The sequence below is a fragment of the Macrotis lagotis genome, chromosome 7, assembly GCF_037893015.1.
Source record: "Macrotis lagotis isolate mMagLag1 chromosome 7, bilby.v1.9.chrom.fasta, whole genome shotgun sequence".
NCBI lineage: Eukaryota > Metazoa > Chordata > Mammalia > Peramelemorphia > Peramelidae > Macrotis > Macrotis lagotis.
In genome coordinates this window covers 202,723,562-202,738,548 of record NC_133664.1, presented here as the reverse complement: position 1 = coordinate 202,738,548, position 14,987 = coordinate 202,723,562, and the positions used below count along the sequence as shown (strand labels likewise).

General features: G+C 36.0%; 1 pseudogene; it reads right to left on the bottom strand.

The window, feature by feature from the left end:
- Nucleotides 1-3,317: 3,317 nt before the first annotated feature.
- Nucleotides 3,318-14,712, bottom strand: LOC141494247 (large ribosomal subunit protein uL18 pseudogene; annotated as a pseudogene).
- Nucleotides 14,713-14,987: the final 275 nt, after the last annotated feature.

Below are 14,987 nucleotides of genomic sequence, written 5' to 3'. Positions count from 1 at the left end.
TTAAGAGAAAAAAAATTGGTGCAACTGATGAATACATTGGAAAAACTAATCCAAAAATATGAACTTCCTACCTCAACAAAGGGGTAGGTTGGGGATGACTTCTTATATTTCTTCATGCTTGATCTTTATTCAATTTTGATATTTTGAAGTAATTTTGTTATTTACATTGTATTAGTTATTATGTATATTCTTGATTCTACTTGCTTCACTCTGCATCAGTTTATATAGGTCTTTCCATGATTCTCTGTATTCATCACAAGCATCATTTCTTACGATATTCTGTTACACTCATGTACCATGATGTATTTAGCTATTCTCCATTTAATAGAAATCTACTTTGTTTACCATTCTTAGAGATTGAGAAAAGTGCCATTGCAAATATTTTGGTGTATTTTCATTCTTCTTATCAACAGCTTCCTTAGTATATAAACCCAGGAATATAAAATATAATCTCTTGGTCAAAGAGCATGGCTATCTTTTTTTTGTATTTCTATAAATTTTATTCATTTCTCTCTCTCTCTCTCTCTCTCTCTCTATGTATGTATGTATATATATATATATATATATATATATTTTGAAAATGAGGTCTCAATCAGAAACACTGGCTATAAAAAATTGTTTCTTTTTTAATTGATACTTTATTTTTACAAATATATGTTATCAGAATTTTTCAACATTCATCCATATGCATAAACATATATATATATATATATATTTAAGTTACAAAGTTTCCTTCTGCCCTCCCTTCCCTCCCCCCTCCCCTCAACAGTGAACCATTAACATTGTACATGCATGTTTGAGATAAACATGTTTACAGATTAGTAATTTTCAGTATGAGTAATTAGGATTAAGGAAAAGAGATACATAAGAAATATTTCTATAAAGTGTTCATCAGCTTCTGAAGGGTTTTTTTGGGGGGGGGGGGCAGGGTTTGTTTTGTTTTGTTTTGTTTTTCTTCCTCTAGATAGGGATGGCATTGTCCATAGACAGTCTAATACAGTTGTCCTAGCTCTCTGAACTGCTGAGGTGCTGCTTCCATCAAGGTTGATCATCTCACAATGTTATTATTAATGTGCACATTGTTCTCTTGGTTCTGCTCCCTTCACTCAGCATCAGATCCTGTAACTTATTCCATGCTTCTCTAGAGTCTGACCATTTATGGTTTCTTATAGAACAATAATATTCCATAGTATTCATGTACCCTCACTTGTTTAGCCATTCCCCGATTCATGGGCATCCCCTCAAGTTCCAATTCTTTGCCAATACAAAAAGAGCTACTATGAATATTTTAGAACATGTGAGACTTTTCTCATTTCTATTTTTTCCCATTTTTGCCATATTTCTTCTGGATTTAGAACTAGAATTGGGATTGCTGGGTCAATGGATATAAACAGTTTTATTGCTCTTTGGGAATAGTTCCATATAGCTCCCCAGACCGGTTGGATCATTTCACAACTCCACCAGCGATGCATTTATGTCCTAAACCTCCCATGACCTCTCCAACATTGATCATTTTCTCTCTTCCTCATCTTAGCCAATCTGTTAAGTGTGAGGTGATACCTCAGAGATGTTTTAATTTCCATTTCTCTAATCAATAATAACCTGGAGCATTTTTTCATATGATTGTATTTAGCTTTAATTTCTTCATTTGAAAAGTCTATTCATATCCTTTGACCATTGATCAATTGGGGAATGACTTACTGTAACCTTAATTTTGATACATTGCTCTACATATTTTAGAAATGAGACCTTCATCAGAACTCCTAATTGTGAAGATTGTTTCCTAGCTTTCTATTTTCCTTCTGATTTTAGTAGCATTGATTTTATTAATGCAAAAACTTTTTAATTTAATATAGTCAAAATCATTCATTTTGCAATTTATACTTTACTTTCTTTTGGGGGCATAAATTTGTCCCCTTTCCATAGATCTGATAGATAATTTCTTGTTCTATTAATTTATCCATGGTGTCACCCTTTATGTCTAAATTCTGTGCCCATTTTCACCTTATTTTGGTAAAGTGTGAGATGTGGGTCTATGTCTAGTTTTTGCTTAGTTTTTTCCCAGATTTTCCTATTAATTTTTGTCAAACAATTCTAATCCCAGAAATTGATGTCTTTGGGTTTGGGTTTCTTTTGGGGTCTTTGGATTTCTTTTGAACCTATCCTAATCCACTGTTCCATTATTTTATTTCTTATCCATTACCAGGTAGTTTTGATGACTGCCACTTTACAGTATAGTTTTAGATTTGGTAGAGCTAGGCCACCATTCTTCACATTTTTTTCATCAGTTCCCTTGCTATTCTTGACCTTTTGTTGCTCCAGATGAATTTTGTTACTATTTTTTCCTAGCTCAGTAAAATAATTATTTGATAGTTTGATTGGTATGGCACTGAATAAGTAATTTAATTTGGGTAGAATTATCATTTTATTATTTTTTAATTATTTCAAGGAGTTTTTTAGATGATTTTCTCAGGTTCTCTAAATATAACGTCATATCATCTGCAAAACTTTGCTTCCTTATTGTCGATTTTGATTCCTTCAATTTCTTTTTTCTTATCTTATTGCTAAAGTTAGTATTTCTAATACTATATTGAATAGTAATGGTGATAATGGGCATGCTTGTTTCACCCTTGATTTTATTAGAAATGCTCCATATTTATCCCCATTACATATAATATTGATGGTTTTATATGTTGATTTTAGGTAGATTCTATTTGTTTATTCCATATGTTGATTTTAGATAGATTCTATTTATTACTTTAAGAAAAACTCCATTTATTCCTAAACTTTCTAGTGTTTTTTATAGTTATAGATGTTATATTTTATCAAAGGCTTTTTCAGCATCTGAAATAATTTTATAATTTCTGTTGGTTTAGCTATTGATATGTTCACTTATGTTGAGCATAGCTGTCTTAATCACTTAATTTGCATGTTTCCAAAATGTTTTCCAAAATGGATATGCCATCTCATTATATTCATGAGTTTATCATTTCCCAGCTCTCCATCATTGAATATTGATGTTTTTGCAGTCTTTGCAATTTTCAGGATGTGAGGTGAAACCTCAGGGTTGTTTTGATTTGAGTCTTTTATTATTTTAACTTGCAGCATTCCTTCAACATGGTTATGAATACATTCAAATCCTTGTGCTATTGTTATTCAATAAATTTATTTTATTAATCTAAAAATCTTCATGGAAAATTACAGATCTTACTGTTTTGACTCTTAGTTGTATACTCCTGGACCCTAAGGAAACTCCTTCTTCTGAACAACTTCTTCTAAATGTCTTTCTTCTGGGCAAGGGATATTTTGTGGTGCTTTCATCTTTTTTTTTTAACTTCCCTCTTGAGTGTCTTTGCATACATTGGATTCTCCCATATACTAGCCAGAGCTTTCTTGTACATCTCCTCCATATTGGGAGTTACATTGTTCTTTATTTACTGTGAGAATTGTTTCATAAGTATCTTCTTTATCTATGAGATAATATAATCTTTAACATTTGACACATAATGTATTTGCAATGTATTTCAATCTTGAATTCCTTGCTTTTTGAAATATCCCCAGGAAAGTATTTGTTACTGTGAGGAATAGATTATGATCCATAGCTCCCTTTCAGACCCTAAAGATTTTGTTTCCAGAGGTAGTTCTAGCAAGATCTGCATCCAGTTAGCATGTAAAAGGACAAAGCTGACCATCCATCAATGCTTTTCCCATTGTATTCATCTCCAGCCACTTCCACCTGACTTTCATAGATCTATTAAAAACTATTAAGAAGACTGTGGGTTAGCTGTAGACTGAAACAATAGAGGCAACATAATTATCAGGCCAACCATGACACCATACTTTGTTAACTCATGGTCAAAATGACACAGATAATTATATCCCCTTCTTACAAGCATAAGAAATCCGCCAGATGATATCTCTGTTGGTGCACTGGAGTATCATCTTGTATTTTGGTTTTATCCTAGATTACTGAATGCTTCCATGCATAATCATTCATTTTTCCCTCTCACCTTCAGAATTTTACTTGGTAACCTCTTTTTTTTTTAAAGTTTTTGCGAGGCAATGGGGTTAAATGGCTTGCCCAAGCCCACACAGATAATTATTGTCTGAGGCTGGATTTGAACTCAGGTACTCCTGACTCCAGGGCCAGTGCTCTATCCACTGCACCACCTAGCTGCCCCTTCTTGGTAACCTCTTGAAGTAGACCTTATTCTTGACAATTTTAACAAAGCCCCCAGCACTTGATATGCTAGTCCCAAAATTTTGGGCACCCCATCCTTCCTTCCTTCATTCATTTGCTCAGAAAGCATTATTGCAGGTCTACTCCTTCTAGGTCTCTTTCAGGGAATATCCATCTTGCCAAACTCAACCCACAGCACAGACCAGAGGGCCTCACAGAACTGGTGGAGAAATCAAAATTTCTTTTGAAATCTATTTATTTATTTATTTATATATTTTGACCACTTATCTATCACAGAAAGTCTATTAATCATATACATTTATTAAGTGTTTATATATCTTGGAGATAAATCCTTATCAGATAAGTTTGATAAAAAGATTTTCCCATTCAACTACTTCCCTTTTTATTTCTAGGTGCATTCATTTTAATTAATTAATGTTTGTCCTTCATTTTTCAAAGAAGACCACAACATCAGAAAGGTGATTCCATGACAATCATGTGAATTGGATTTGAGTAAGGGGGTACTGTGCAAAGTCACCAGCCTCACTTTCTCTCACAGAGCCATCTGGATCCAGTGACTAGATATGAACCAGAACAACTGGAGATGGAGAGGAGGCAATCAGGATTAAGTAACTAGCCCAAAGTCACACAGTTAGTAAGAATCAAGTGTTTGGAGCCAGATCTGAACTCTCATCCTCCTGATTCCAAGGTCAGTGCTCTATCCATTGCACCAGTTTTATGAAAAGTTATGTACTTTATTTTCTGTAATTACTACTATCTCTTATTGGTTATGAATACATCTCCTAGATGTCCTTCAATTGGAAAATAGTTGAACAAGTTATAGTATGTAATTGTTGTGGAATACTACCCTGCTCTAAGAAATGACTAGGTAGAATGGCTTCAGAAAAACATGACAAGACCTTTGCAAAGTGATCATTGTGCAGAATAACAACAGTATTGTAAGGATGGTCAAGTGTGAAAGACTTAACTACATTTATCAAGACAATGATCTAAGATAATTCCAAAGCACCCAAGATGAAAATTGTTATCCACCTCCAGAGACAAAATTGAACTAAGTGAACTCAGAAAAAATATATTTTTAACTTGTTTTTCTTGTATTTTCTTTTGCAACATGGCTAATATGGAAATATTTTGCTTAACTTTACATACTTAATCAATATCATATTTTGGTAAGGTGAAGGACAAAAAGAATTTGAAACAAAATTTTTAATGAATGTTAAAAAGTTTTTACATATAATTAAGAGATAGCAACTGAAGTATTTAATTTACTTTTCAAAAAAGGAATACATATCCTACCCATTATTGTAAAATTATGTTTCTCTTATAAAGTTTTTATAGTCTGATAACTAAAGATAAGGTTGCATGTCCATTAACAATGTATTGTGAATCATGGTGTAAGGTGTTAGTATAAGACATATCTGGGGGACTACTTTCCAGTTTTCCCAGAAGTTTTTTAACTCAAATAAAGAATTTTTCCTCTTAGATATTTATATTTTCTACTTTATCAAACACTGGGCTAATGAGTTCCATTAATTCTGATTATCTTTCATATGGGCTAGAAAAAAATGCACTAGACAAAATTGTTTAGCAATTTGGTGAGAAATGGATTCGGAACCACATTCCACACCATATACCAAAGTCTGCAAATAGATCTAAATGTTAACAAAAGTATTCTTTGAACCAATGTGAAAACTGAAATAATATATTTATATCAAGTGAGAAGAGGAAATGATTTTAAATTCAATAAATAGGAGGCATTTTCGGGGAACAAGATAGATGAACTTGATTACATAAAAATAAAGCTTTTCAGTATAAGAAAATACAAAATTAGGTGACATAGTGGATAGAGCACCAGCCCTGTAGTCAGGACCTAACTGTGAGACCTTGGAACAAGTCCTTAACCCCATTGTCTTGCAAAAACCAAAAAGGAAAAACAAAAAAAAGAAAATACAAAACTATGAAATCAAGAAGAAAATATTAGGAAAATATTTATAACAAAAATGTACTCATAAAATTTGACAAATAAAATATGTAAATATTTTTAGAAATTAACAAATAACTCTGTTCACAATAGACAAATGGTCCAATAATCTAAGCAGATAATTTTCAAAAGAGCAAATGAAGGTTGCTAAAAATTACTTGTCATAATGCTGAAACCTTACCACAAATAAAAGAAATAGAAAATAAAATAATTTTAAGTGCTAGCTTACGGTAAAATCACATTTTATTCTGATCTACATGACCATCACCTTCATTTCTGGTTAGTATAATATGTTTCTAAGTAGCCAGTATAAAAGCAAAAATAGCAGGAAGTAAGATTATAAAAGGCAACCTAGAAGTCACTTATAAATAGTGCCAGAGATCATAATTGAAAATTATAACATAGATTAACTGAAAATCACATCCTAAGAGTATATGCTAAATCAAAGGAAATCAGTTATGCCTCATAGTCAAGACCCTTTGATCCTCCTCACTGTCCATGGTGTGTAAGCCTCAGATAAACTCTAGACTTCTATAAATAAGAATAGAAGAATACCAAGTGTTGCTGATAACTTTGAAATGATATAGATTTGTTGCTAAACAAATCCCAAGGTAGCATAGATAATAATTAGTCTTTCCCCAACAAAAACCCTAAAAAATGAGATTCCAAATTCTTGCCCCGTCAAATGCTCTTCAAGGGCCCATGCTGCTCAAGTTCTCCCAATTCCAGTCCCCAGTTATATAAATGACTCTTCCCCTCACCATCATCTTCCCCACACTGCCTACCTTCCTCTCCACCCTATCCCTGTCCCATGTCATCTAATTCTATAATTCCTCTACCATGCCTTTTTAGCATTTACATTTAGCAATTACACAATTAAAGTGTAATTGAAGCATTATTCCCCACTGCCATTATGATTTTATACAGTGAGTATCCAAAGAACTGGGCATACTAACCCCTATATGAACCAGAGGGACCCCAGCGCAGTCCCATTTCCTTATTCAATTAATAATTCCATAAATTAATTAGCAATTCACACCACTTCCCCTTCAAATTGGTACACATAATTAAAAGCAATGAAACCAAATGATGAAATAGAATGAGGTGGAATTTCAATTATATGTAATATGCATATAATATACATAAAATTACATAGATAATTATGTTGGATTGGGTAGTGATGGGGATGAAAATATATATATATATATATATATATATATATATATATACCTATATACACATATTATATACACATATTATATATACATACACACACACACACACACACACACACACACACACACACACATATATATATATATGCACATATTTCCCTCACATTGCTGGTGGAATTGCAAAATGTAGAATTGTTTTGGACAATCTGACAATACAAAAGAAAAGTTACAAAAAGTAATATACCTTAACTCAATAATTCTAAAATTGTAATAAACACCTGAACTGCTATCAAGAGCAAAGCAAGAGGTATCTGGGCAATGATGTTTTAATAGCAGCATTGTTTGTAATTGAAAAAAATAAAATTAGAATCAAAGAAAATGCCCAACAACAAGGGAATAGTTAAATTAATTGTGGTACATTAATGTAATGGATTAACACAAATTAAATTAAAATTTCAATTAGATTGGTGAACATGGAGACTGTAAATGAGAGGCATGTGTAGTAACATTCCTGGTGGATAGAGTGCTAGGACTGAAGTTAGAAAGACCTAGGTTTAAATTACATCTCATACATTTTATTTACTGTTTGACCAGGCATAAGTCATATACTCTCAGAACCTCAACTTTCTCATGTGTATAATGCAATTAATACCAATAGTATTTATTTTACAGATTTGCTGTGATACACAAGTATATATTGTATATCTAAAGTGCTATGCAAATGTTGGAAGGGATATGGGAAATCTGGAACACGAATACATATTTGGTGGAGCTGTGAACTCATCCAACCTTTCTGGAGAGCAATTTGGAATTATTCCCAAAAGTCAATAAAAATGTGCATACCCTTTGATCCAGCAATACCACTCCTGGGTTTATACCCTGAAGAGACCATGAAAAAGGGTAAAAACATCACTTGTACAAAAATATTCATAGCAGCCCTGTCTGTGGTGGCAAAGAATTGGAAATTGAATGAAATTGAGTCAATTGGGGAATGGCTTAACAAACTGTGGTATATGTATGTCATGGAACACTATTGTTCTATTAGAAACCAGGAGGGATGGGAATTCAGGGAAGCCTGGAAGGATTTGCATAAACTAATGCTGAGTCAGATGAGCAGAACCAGAAAAACCTTGTACATCCTAACAGCAACATGGGGGTGATGATCAACCCTGACGAATTTGCTCATTCCATCAGTGCAACAATCAGGGACAATTTGGGGCTCTCTGTGATGGAGAATACCATTTGTATCCAGAGAAAAGACTGTGGAGTTTGAACAAAGACCAAGGACTATTACCTTTAATTTAGAAAAAGAACTGATATCTTATTATGTAATCTTGCTATCTCTAATACTTTATTTTCCTTCCTTAAGGATATGATTTCTCTATGATCACATTCAATTTGGATCAATATATACCATGGAAACAAAAGAATGGCAAATTGCCTTCTGTGGAGGGTGGGGAGAAGGAAGAAAGTTTTGGGGGGGAAATTGTAAAACTCAAAATAAATAAATCTTTAAAATAAGAAAATAAAGTGCTATGTAAGCTTTAAACAATATATAGATTTCAGATGTTGTTAAAAAGAAATATAGATGTACCTTTATTAAATAATGAAAATTGGGAAGAAAAAAGGCACAATCAGAACTCTGATGATGTAAGAAATAAAGTTAATATAAAGGAACAGGGGGCAGCTAGGTGTCAAAGTGGAAAGAGCATTGGCCCTGGAGTCAGGGGAATCCGAGTTCAAATCCTGCCTAAGACACTTAATAATTACCTTCCTGTGTGACCTACAGCAAGTCACTTAACCCCATTGCCTTGCAAAAATTAAAAAAAAAGTGAAGGAACAGAAAAAGAATCCTAATGGGGACTGATGAGGAAAGTGATAATGTATCAAGATATTTGGGGATTGAAACTAATTTTTTAAAATATGAATAGTTATGAGTCTAATTTGTTTAATATTATTTAACTTACAATTACTCAACAACTTATTTGGTGTCATAAAGTTATAGCATCATTATGTTTAACTTTATTTCAGACATAATTAGATAGATTGGAATAGGGGAACCTCCTATAGGCACAACTTGGTCTCCTTTTTCCTTATAACCATTTTTCATCCCTAAAAGAAGAGCCACCCAATATCTGGTAACTGTTGACCTTTCTGCTATCTATTAATTTCCCAATCCCCTTAGACAAAATTCTACTGTAATAGAGTTCATAGGACATATAAAGTACTATGTTTCTTTAGGGGTTTTTTTTGGCAAGGCAATGGGGTTAAGTGGCTTGCCCAAGGCCACACGGCTAGGTAATTATTAAGTGTCTGAGTCCAGATTTGAACTCATGTACTCCTGACTCCAGGGTCGGTGCTCTATCCACTGCACCACCTAGCCGCCCCTAAAGTACTATGTTTTAGTAAAATTGTTCTAAATGAAATGGTGTAAATTTGGTGTAAAACAAGATGAAAAGAATAAGAAAATGGTATCTATTTGTACAATGCTTTAAGAGCCTCCAAAGCCATTTCAAAGAATTTGTTTTGATATTTAAAAAATTTTTTTTCAAATAAAGGTATTCATTGTCACACCCTCTAAATTCTCCATCAAAATAGCAAATAAATTCTTCTCTTATAATAATTATTCATGGTCAAGTAAAACAAATATTCTCGAATGACCATGACCCAAAATATATGACTCAATTTATATCTAGAGACCCCCCCCCCTTTATAAAGAGGTTGGTGGCATACATCATTTTCTGGAATCATGATTGAAATGTAGAGATTAGAATTCTTAAGACTTTCAAAGTTGTTTTTCTTAACAAAATTTTTATTTTTGTATAAATGATTCTCCTGGTTCTATTTCCTTCACTCTGCATCAGATCATACAAGTCTTAACAGGTTTCTTTGAAATGATCCTTTCCACCATATTTAGAGCACAAGAATTCCATTATATTTAGCTACTATAATTTGTTCACCCATTCCCCAATTGATGGGGAGTTTCTAGCTCTTTGCCACTTCAAAGAGTTTCTATAAATATTTTTAACCTAGAGGACATTTTCCTTTTTCTTTGATTTCTTTGGGTTATAGACCAAAATGGGTCAAAGGTTATACATACAGAGTTTAGTAACTTTTAGAGCAAAGTTCTAAATTGCTTTCTAAGAAGGGTTGGACTAATTCACAGTTCCACCAAGAAGGCATTACTTTCCTGGCGACTCTCCAACATTTAATTTTTTTTCTTGTCAATTTTGCTAATCTTATGGGTGTGATATGGAACTTCAGATTTTTAAATTGCATTTCTCTATTTGAAGCATCTTTTTATATAATTATTGATAAATTAGATTTTTCCCTACAAAACTACCTGATCCTATCTTTGACCATTTATCAATTAAAGAATAAGTTTTATTCTCATAAATTTGAATGAGTCCCTTACATATCTTGAAAATGAGAAACAGGTTGTGAAAAATTTAACTCCATTGATTGTTTAATGTTTTTCTAAAAAAAGTATGTATTCACAATTGTCCATTTTCTGTTTGTAATAACACTTCCTCTCTCTTTAGTTCTAAAAGGTGATGTTTGCCTTGTTCCTCTAATGGGTTTATGATGTTCCTCTTTCAAAATCTAAATAAGATACCCATTGAAGATCTTCTTGGGTTTTTTTGGTTTGTCTTTCAGTTTTGAAGAGGATCAATGTTATCACATGGTGATGTCTTGACACTTATGTGTGTGCTGACTTTAAGTAAAGCAAAGTTGTACAAATTTGTCAGCATCATTTTCCCCTTCAAAATCCAGTGACAAAGAGTGGAGGGTGTCCTAGGAGCTCTCTCATAAATCTTTGAAACTAAGGACTTTAACTAAATTTTCGAGAGAAAGAGCCCACAGAGGGACCCAATGAGGCAGTGCTCCTACTCAAGGTAACCTGGAAAAGAGCAGAAAGGCTCTGCACCCCGGGGGTCGGAGGGGCAGCCCGCCAGAGGGGTGGCCCACCAGAACAAAAGAACTTCAGCCTCCTGGAGGCAGCCCCAGGGTGCTGGGAGCCGCTGCTCCCAGAAGCATGGGAGTTTCCTGACCTGCGCCCCGGGGGAGCACAGGGTGCAAAGTGGGGAACCAGCAGGGGACCTCTGCCAGAGTGAGCACATGGAGCCCAGCCCTCAGGACACACAGCAAGCTGCCTGGCCACTGCATTCCAGATCCAGGAAACAGAAACAGGTGGAGCCGGTAAGCAGGAGCCCCCAGGATATGAATCCATTGAACTGAGGGAGGGGAGTGAAAAGAGAGAGACTGCTGAGCTCTGTCCTCTGCCCCTGGAACAGGACTCTGGGGCTCTGACCACATTCAGATCCTGATTGCAGTCTAGGCCCTCCCAGAAGAACAGCAGCCCCCCCCCCACCTCAGCCCTATGGCAGAGGGGGGCGCATATGGTCATTCACAGACCAGGAGGGAGGACAGAGCCTCACACACTGAGACCCTTGTGGGAGCCTACCAAAAGCTCAGGAAGCACCCCAAAACAGGCACAGGCTGGGAAAAATGAGCAAGCAGAGAAAAAAGAGGAACACAATTGAGAAATATTTTGCAAATGAGCCCAAGAAGGATCAAAATACTCAGTCTGAAGATGAGGAAGCACAAGCTCCTACATCTAAAGACTCCAAGAAAAACAGAAATTGGGCTCAGGCTATGACGGAGATTAAAAAAGACTTTGAAAATCAAATGAGGGAGTTAGAAGAAAAACTGGGAAAAGAAAGGAGAGAGATGCAGGAAAAACATGAAAATGAAGTCAGCAGCTTAGTCAAGGAAATCCAAAAAAATGCTGAAGAAAACAGCATGCTAAAAGCCAGCTTAGGTCAAATGGATAAAACAGTTCAAAAAGTTATGGAGGAGAAGAATGCTTTAAAAATCAGAATGGGCCAGATGGAAAAAGAGATAAGAAAACTCTCTGAGAACAAATCCTTCAGAAAAAGAATAGAATTCAGGGAGATTGATGAATTTAACAGAAATCAGGAATCAATACTTCAAAACCAAAAAAATGAAAAATTAGAAGAAAATGTGAAATATCTCATTGAAAAAACAACTGATATGGAAAACAGACTTATGAAAGATAATTTAAAAATTATTGGAATATCTGAAAGTCATGATCAGGAAAAGAGCCTTGACATCATTTGCAAAGAATTACTACAGGAAAATTGCCCTGACATCCTAGAAGCAGAGGGCAAAATAGAAGTGGAGAGAATGCACTGATCCCCCCCGAGAGGGAGATCCCAAGAAGCCAACCCCTAGGAATATCACAGCCAAGTTCCAGAACTCCCAAGTCAAAGAGAAAATATTACAAGCAGCCAGAAGGACACAGTTCAAATATTGGGGAGCTGCAGTCAGGATCACACAGGACTTAGCAGCAGCTACATTGGAAGCTCGTGGGGCTTGGAATACAATATACCAGAAGGCAAAAGAGCTTAGAATGCAACTGAGGATCAACTACCCAGCAAGGCTGAATATCCTCTTCCAGGGAAAAAGATGGACTTTCAATGAACCAGGGGAATTTCAAATGTTCCTGTTGGAATGGCCAGAGCTGAACAGAAGGTTTGATCTTCAGATACAGGACTAGGGTGAAGCATAGAGATTGGAAGAGAAGGGGAAAATATGAGGGACTTAATGATGATGAACTGAATGTATTCCTGTATAGAAAAGTGACACTGATAATAATCATATGAACCTTCTCAGTTAATAGAGCAGGTAGAGGGAGCTTTTATAGTTGAAGCACAGGAGAAAGCTGAATTCGAAGATAAAATATGGTGTAAAAATGGAGTCAATAGAAAAAAAGGGAAATGTAATGGGAGAAAGAAAAAGGAGAGGGGGAATAGGCCAAGATATTTCATATAAAAAGATTTTTCTTTATTTTAATGAGCTATTGCAATGATATGGAAGGGGGGAAGGCAAGGGGGAACAAGGAAATCTTCACCCTTATCAGAGGTGGCTAGGAGAAGAAATAGCATATATACTCAATGGGGTATAGGCATTTGGAGTAAGAAGGAGGGGGGGGACAGGGGGAAGGGGGGGTGTGAGTGATGGAGGAGAGGATGGACCATGGGGGGGAGAGTGGTCAGATATAACACATTTCCTTTTTTACTTATTGCAAGGAGCTGGGATTGGATGGCCTGTCCGGGACCATAGGGCCAGATGGATTCTGGGCCCAAGGGGGTGGTATGGGGGCTTGGGCCCTCTTGGCCCCAGGGCCAGGGATCTGTCTGCTGCACCACTCAGCTACCCTACAGCAGAGTCAGAGTGAAAGGAGAGAGAAAATACAGTACATGGTAGTGGAGAAATGCGAAAGGAGGGAGCTGCAATCAGCAATGGCAACGCTGGAAAAACATGGAAGTAACTTTTGTGATGGACTTATCATAAAGAATGTGATCCACCCACGACAGAGTTGTTGGTGTTGGAACAAAGACTCAAGCACATATTTTATTATTTTTATTTTGGGGGGGGGGTGCAGGGCAAATGGGGCTGGGTAGCCTGCCTGGGGCCACATAGCAGGGTGATCCATGGGTGTCTGAGGCCGGATTTGGCCCCCGGTGCTCCTGGCTCAAGGGCCAATGCTCTGTCCACCACCCAGCCACCCCTACTATTGTTGCTATTTTATTTTATTTTGGGTCTTTTTTTCTTTTTTTTTGGTTTTTGCAGGGCAGTGGGGTTAGGTGACTTGCATATCATACGGCTGGGTGATTGTTGGGTGTACGGGGCCAAATGTGGGCTGGGGTGCTCGTGGCTCCAGGGCTGGTGCTCCGTCCATTGCTCTACCTGGCCATACCTACAATTATTATTTTTTTAATTTTAATTTTTTTCTCTCCCCTTTACTTTATCGCTAAAGCAAGCCTATATTTATGGGGGGCAGAGGGTATCTCATTCACCCTTTCTTTGTTGTTTTTTTAGGTTTTTGCAAGGCAAATGGGGTTAAGTGGCTTGCCAAGGCCACACAGCTAGGTAATTATTAAATGTCTGAGACCAGATTTGAACCCAGGTACTCCTGACTCCAAGGCCGGTGCTTTATCCACTATGCCATCTAGCCGCCCTCGTTCACTCTTAAACAAGAATATTTTACTAATGTAAAAATAACATTAATTGTACAAAATGAGAATAAATATTAAATTAAAAAAAATCCAGTGACAAGAATAAAGTCAAGAATCATGACCTGGGATGCATTGAATGACCCTGGAATCTTTGATATCTGACCAAGCTCTAAGAACTCCACAGATTCTGCTTCAGCCCCCTTCAAGGCCATTGGAACAAATTGTTCTTATCCACCCATTCCACTGGGGAAAGTCTTTTCCTACTTGGGAGCGATACCTTCCTAACTCACCAACAGGTTTGAGGTCTGTCATTTCCTTTTATCTTCAGTCTGGTTTAGTCTGTCTGCCTAGAGAGTTTACTGGGTGTGACTCCTGCACAGGCTCTAGTTTCTTGGAGCCACAGGTGAGAATTGAGTGCCATATGGATAACAAAGGTAGATGAGCAAGCTGACAAAGACTTGGCAAACCCTGACACCAGAGGTGCTAATCCTCTTTTAATACCCATTTGGTCAGTATTAGACCATTCCTAAATTTTGCCAGGTCACTTTCTAGTTTTTCTAAACAGTTTTTGCCAAATTGTGAAGTAT